Source organism: Macrotis lagotis, chromosome 3 (genome assembly GCF_037893015.1).
Source record: "Macrotis lagotis isolate mMagLag1 chromosome 3, bilby.v1.9.chrom.fasta, whole genome shotgun sequence".
Lineage (NCBI taxonomy): Eukaryota > Metazoa > Chordata > Mammalia > Peramelemorphia > Peramelidae > Macrotis > Macrotis lagotis.
This window is the reverse complement of record NC_133660.1, coordinates 38027733-38034661: the sequence shown is the minus strand read 5'-3', so window position 1 is coordinate 38034661 and position 6929 is coordinate 38027733. Positions and strand designations below refer to the sequence as shown.

The 6929-nt window shown below is 38.8% G+C and overlaps 1 long non-coding RNA gene across 3 annotated transcripts in view; it reads left to right on the top strand.

The window, feature by feature from the left end:
• Positions 1-6929, top strand: part of LOC141517482 (uncharacterized) — a 72128-nt gene that overhangs the window by 5705 nt on the left and 59494 nt on the right. The gene's annotated exons all lie outside the window — the stretch shown is intronic.

Genomic DNA, 6929 nt, shown 5'->3' with positions numbered 1-6929 from the left:
GGGTTTTCTTGGCAAAGATACTGGAGTGGTTTGCCGTTTCCTTTTCCAGTGAATTAAAGCAAGAAGAGATTAAATGACTTGCCCAGGATCACACCACTAATGTCAAGTGTCTGAGGCTGGATTTGAATTCAGGTCCTCCAGGCTCTAGGCCCAGTCTCTATTCACCGAACCATCTAGCTCAGAGGACACATCAGCAGTGTCCATACTGATAATTTGGATTTAGAGTTTATTTGGAATTTTGCAGATCAGAGGTAGATGTTAATCTGTCCTCTGACTCCCTAAGCCTTTTTAATACTACTACTACTACTACTACTACTACTACTACTACTAATAATAATAATAATAACATTAGGTAGACTTTTAAGGGTTGCAAAGCACTTTATACAAGTACATATATATATATATATATATGTATATATAATTTCATCTTATCTTCACAAGAACTCTCCTCTCCCCTCCTCCCCTCCCCTCTCCTCCCCTCCCCTCCCCTCCCCTCCCCCTGAGGAGAGAAGGAAAGACAGAAACAGTCTTGGCTCTCAAGGAGCTCTCCTTTTATTGGGGAGACAATATGTCAATGATAATGTTCAATCAAGATTTTCACAGGGTAAATTGGAGATAATCATAGAGGGAAGATCCAAGCAATGGATGAGACTGGGAAGTAGTGAAGCAAGGAACAAGTGTAATAAGAGATCAGATTTATCTAGAACTGGCTATTTGCCAGTACCAGGTCAAGAACTGTACAGTTATTATATTATTGGACCTTTACAACAACCCTGGGAGATGGGAGGCCTTATTATCCCCCTCTTACCAGATAAAGAAACAGAAACAAACATAGGTTAAATGACTTCCAGGCTCATGCAACTGCTAAGTGTCTCAGGCTGAATTTAAACTCAGGTCTTCCTGATTCCAGGTTTGACACTTTATCCACAGAACCCTCTAGCTGCCCTTTCCCACTGTGGACAGGGGAAGAATTCATTACCAACTAAATAATGGAGAAAATAATTACAAAATAAAATGGACACTTTTGATTACAAAACTTAACAATTTGGAGCTATGTCCACCAAAGTCACTAAACTGCATACCTCCAAAGAGATAAAAAAAAAGAATAGAACTCAAATAAAAAAAATATTTTTAACAGATTTTTTTTTTTGTAGCAATGAACTAGAAACTAAGAAAAAAATTAAAACATAAGGGGGTGCCCATCATTTAGGGATAGGAATGCAATGGAATATTGGGAATATGAATGAAATGGAATGTTCCTAAACTCTAAGTCTATTATATACACACCTTAATTTTTTACTTTTAGTACAGTCAACTAGGAGGCTAATATTAAGACTTGGTTGGAAAAGAAAGCGATATTTGCAAGACTGCTAATTAGCCTCAATCAGAAAAAGATTGTGCCCAAGCAGTTTACAGATTAAACTTCACTCTCCTCTTAATCAGCTCATCCTTTAAATGAGAGGTATTCCTCAAGGGTCTGTATACTAACCCTCTTGACAACATAATTGATTCTACCAATGTCAGCTACTGCAGATGGTACAGACTGAAGTGAATAGAACCAACAAACTTATATAATATATAAATTTTATAATAATTTATCAGTTTTACAAAGGCTTAAGAACTCTGATTCATAAAATTATCAACAATAAATCCAGAGGACTATGATGGATCATATTACTCACCAAACATTCATTTTCAGCTGTCGCTAATGAGGAAATTTGTATTCCTTGAAAGGCTAAATTTCTTTCTTTCTTTCTTTCTTTCTTTCTTTCTTTCTTTCTTTCTTTCTTTCTTTCTTTCTTTTTTAAATTGGGAGAGGAAAGAGGTGGCAGTGGGAATTGGGATAGGGTTCCCCTTCAAAAAACATCTCCCTGCCTTGAGAGTGGTCTGATTTTGTGTAAAATCTGAATTACTTAAAAGTATGCCAGCTTAGTTTGTTTAAATACTTGGAAGGAAAGTCCTTGGAATGTCTCTGCCCGTTAACTTGCGTTACGTTCTCGATGTCACAGAACTGACAACTTGCACCTCTCTGGCAACTGTCATTCAGCCCAAGTTCCTTGTTAAAGGAAACTGAACTTCACAGTGGCAGAAGTAGATGAAGTAAGACTCGCCATTTCTAACATCCATAGGATGTGAAACAATCATCTTACCAAGTTACTCTGAAAAGCTGATCATTTTGAATTTCCTCTAAAAAGAGGAAATGGAAGGTGTACCTAATGCATAACAATTCAAATCAAATCTAGAGCTTGTCTTCATTCCCACATAGAAAATAATGATAGATATAAGAAAATCACTGTGAAAATTAATAGAAAGATTTAAACAGACTCAGATGGATTAATAATGCATTTCTTAAATATTTACTGAACATCGGGTTGGCTAGGTGGCATAGTGGATAAAGCACCAGCCCTGGAGTCAGGAGTACCTGGGTTCAAATCCAGTCTCAGACACTTAATAATTACCTAGCTGTGTGGCCTTGGGCAAGCCACTTAACCCCATTTGCCTTGCAAAAACCTAAAAAAAACATTCACTGCATGTCAAGCTAAGAGCTAGGGATAGAAATGCAAGAAAGCAAGAAAATTTCTGTCCTCAAAGAGTTGACTTCTAATGGGAGGCAACAACATGTCAACCTTGTGACATCTAGAACGTAACCCAAGTTAGCTGGCAGAAAAATTCCAAGGACTTTCCTTCCATAATCTCAAAGTGAGCTAGCATACAGTTCTGTAATTCAGATTTTTCACAAGGGGTGGTAAAGGGTATGCCAGCAACAACATGTCAGGGAGAGGCCTAGGAAATATTGTGGCAGAATAGGCTTTGATAAGACAAAAGTTGACCTATCAGAGCTGATAAATTCAGGGAAGAGTTCAGTTTACCAAGAAAGAAGTTGGAGGTAATAGCAACATGGCCAGAGTGTGCCAAGAAATAGTGGATCAAAGAGAATAGGTACAATTTGTAATGTATAGGTATAGTTGTAGATTGATTTCCAGAATGGTTGAATCAATTCACAGTTCCACCAAGACTGTATTAATCTGCCTGTCTTTGCCAATCTCATGGTGGGAAGTGGAACCCTGGAATTGTCATAATCCACAATGAGCTCTTTTTTAAATTTTTATTTTTTAATTAATATTTTGTGTTTTCCAATTATATACAATAGTAATTTCTACCTATCATTTTTGTAACATTTTGAATTTTACAATTCCCCCTTTCCCTCCCCTCACCCCGCCAGAAGGCTGTCTGATAATCTTTACATTGTTTCCATGCTATACAATGATTGAAACTGAATGTGTTGAGAGAGAAATTTTCTCTTTGAGGAGAAAATATTAGAAATAGAAAAATTATGCAGTACATAAGACACTTTTTTAAAAAAAATTGAAAGTAATAGACTTTGGTCTTTGTTTAATGTCCATAATTATTTCTCTGGATTCAGATGGTATTCTTCTTCTTCTCAGGTGCCCTGAAATTCTCCCTGATTATTGCATTGAGCCAGTTCATTAAGATTGATCACCCCCATGTTGTTGTTACGGTGTACAGTGTTCTTCTGGTTCTGCTCATCTCACTTAGCATCAGTTCAGACAAGTCTTTCCAGGCTTCTCTGAATTCTCATCCCTCCTGGGTTCTAATAGAACAATAGTGTTTCATAACATACATATACCACAATTTGTTCAGTCATTCCCCAATTGATGGATATCCCCTCAATTTCCAGTTCTCTGCTACCACAAACAGCGCTATTATGAATATTTTTGTACAAGTGATGCTTTTACCCTTTTTCATGATCTCTTCAGGGTATAGACCCAGTAGTGGTATTGCTGGATCAAAGGGTATGCACATTTTTATTGCCCTTTGGGCATAATTCAAATTATTCTCCAGAAAGTTTGGATCAGCTTCACCACAATTTATTAGTGTCCCAGATTTCCTACATCCCTTCCAACATTGAACAATGTCTTTTCTGGTCATACACAATGAGTGTTTAATAATAAAATTAGATGATTTTTTCCATTCAGGCATTGTAAAAGAGGGAAATTTCCCAAATAAGGAGAGGTCCTTATAGAATTTTGGTCCTTTGGAAAAAATATGCTAACCTTACCTGAGTTTGTTTTAATCAGATACAAATGATACCAAAGGTTTTGGACTTAAGAAAGAGCAAAACAGAATTAGATGAACCAACAGATTTATTGATATTTCTCTAAGTTACAGCCTTTAGCTATCAAGGGGGATGGGGGGTGGAAAACTAGTCAGAGGCCTAGAACCCCCATTGATGGGTGGCTGTTCTTTCCTCCAACAGGAGGTGTGATCTGGAATGTCACTTTTGGTTGTCCTATCTAAAAAGGGTATGACTTCCAAGAAAGGATGGGACAGGAAAAGGGTCTTTAGAGGCAGAAGGGACCCAGGAAGGGATGAGGGGGGAGAGAAGGGGGAAGAAATTTCTATTTTACATTTAAACGAGTCATCTCTAAGCACCTTTTCTTGATAGTTACTTGACTTGATTAGGTTTCTAAGTGAAAGGCATTTTACCTCTCTGCTCTCTGATCTGATCATAAAGGAGATTTTCTGAAATAGGGGGATTTCTAGTCATTTATTACAGAAAATATGTTTAAAACTTGTTCACTTTTGACAGCACCTCTTTGACTTTCTTGCTATTTCAAATGGAACTGACTATTCTCTCTTTCTAACTTTCTTTTCTACTTATTTACGCTTTCTTTTCCATTGGTTTTAGAGATACTATTCTCTTGGTACTGCTTCTTCTTTCTTAACCACTCTCTCCCCTTCATCAACTCATCCTCTAAATGAGAGGTGTTCTTCAAGGGTCTTTATACTACTTTCTTGACAATATAATTCATTCTCCTAATGTCACCTCTCACAGCTATGTAGATGAATCCCCAAACGTCTCTCTAGTCAGTTTCCATTCTAAGCAGCTCTTCAATTGCCATTAGTATCTCTTCACTTGATCTCCTACCAGTTCCTGAAAACTCAATATTTTGAAAACCAAGTTGATCTTTTCCCCTAGGAACCTTTACTATTACCAATGCCTATGGCACCTTGACCAAGTCTATTATATACACACACACCTTAATTTATTACTGTTGGTACATCAACTAGGGGGCTAATATTAACACTTAGTTGGGGGGCAGCTGGGCAGCACAGTGGATAGAGCATTAGCACTAGAGTCAGGAGTACCTGAGCTCAAGTCTGGCCTCAGACACTTAATAATTACCTAGCTATGTGACTTTGGGCAGGTCACTTAACCCCATTGCCTTGCAAAAAACCTAAAAAAAAAAAGACCTGGTTGGAAAAGAAAGCAATTTTTGCAAGACTGTTAGACATGTTGCATTTGACCTCATTTGGCACTGTCCAATCAAATAACCTGATATTTCTGATGGCTTCACTTACAATTCAATGTTTTCCTGAGGATAACCTATTCTTGCCACTGTTTCGGTATTGTCTCTCTCCTATTCTCCTTTGGATATTCACAAAGTCAAAGCAAAGACCTGCTAGTTGAGTTAATTATATCATGGGGTTCTCAGATTTGGATTAGAACTACACAAATTTAGAAACATAAAACTGGTAAATTTGGGTAACCACCCAAAAGGCATCCCCCTTGCAGTGCTATGTCACCCCAACAAACCAACACCAATTCATGGCTCTCCCGCAGAGGTCCTTGGGGAGCAGGAGGGGTGGTAATGTGAGAAGACTGGTCCATAAGTTTAATTTGGTCTGATCTGGTAGAGATGGTCATGGTTAAGGGGGTCCCCTCACCTTCTAGAAATCCAAGCGAGTCCAGGGAGATTCATGTTCCCTTGTGGGTCGCCAATATGATATCTAGGAAATGGACTCTAGCAAGTGAAAAACTCACCACTGACCTTGGAGGTGGAAAAGCTCAAATTTTTTATTTCACAAGTCTGCAAAACCCAAGTAGTTCACAGATTAAACTTTTTCTGGAGAGACAGTAAATTACTTAAGGACAGGCTAAATAGGAAAGGTCTAGGTGAGACTGCCTGAGGAAAAGAAAGGAAAACTGCCATAAGGAGGGACTGGGCTCAGACTTCAGAGAGTGAGTCTACCTGGAGGGGGACCTGGGCCAAGCTTTTTATTCTTGTAATTTTTTATTCTTGTGCTTCAGTCTTTGTTCTAACACCAACAACTCTGTCATGGGTGGATCACATTCTTTATGATAAGTCCATCACAAAAGTTACTTCCATATTTTCCAATGTTGCCATTGCTGATCGCAACTCCCTCCTTTCTTATTTCTCCACTACCATGTGCTATATTTTCTCTCTCCTTTCACTCTGACTCTGCTGTAGGGTAGCTGAGTGGTGCAGCAGACAGATCCCTGGTCCTGGGGCCAAGAAGCCCTGAGCCCCCATACCAACCCTTAGGCCCAGAATCCACCTGGCCCTATGGTCCTGGGCAGGCCATCCAATCCCAGCCCCTTGCAAAAAGTAAAAAAGAAAATGTGTTATATCTGACCACTCTCCCCCCCATGGTCCATCCTCTCTTCCTTTATTCACATCCCCACCCCTTCCCCCTGCTCCCCCCTCCTTCTTACTCCAGATGTCTATACCCCATTCAGTATATTTGCTATTTCCTCTCCTAGCCATCTCTGATGAGAGCAAAGGTTCCCTCATTCCCCCTTGCCTCCCCCCTTCCATATCATTGCAATAGCTCATTGTAATAAAAAAAAATCTTATTATGTGAAATATCTTGGACTATTCCCCCTCTCCTTTTTCTTTCTCCCATTCCATTTCCCTTTTTTTCTTATTGACTCCATTTTTACACCATATTTTATCTTCGAATTCAGCTTTCTCCTGTGCTTCAACTATAAAAGCTCCCTCTACCTGCTCTATTAACTGAGATGGTTCATATGAATATTATCAGTATCATTTTTCTATACATGCAGTTCATCCTCATTAAGTCCCTCATATTTCCCCCCTCTC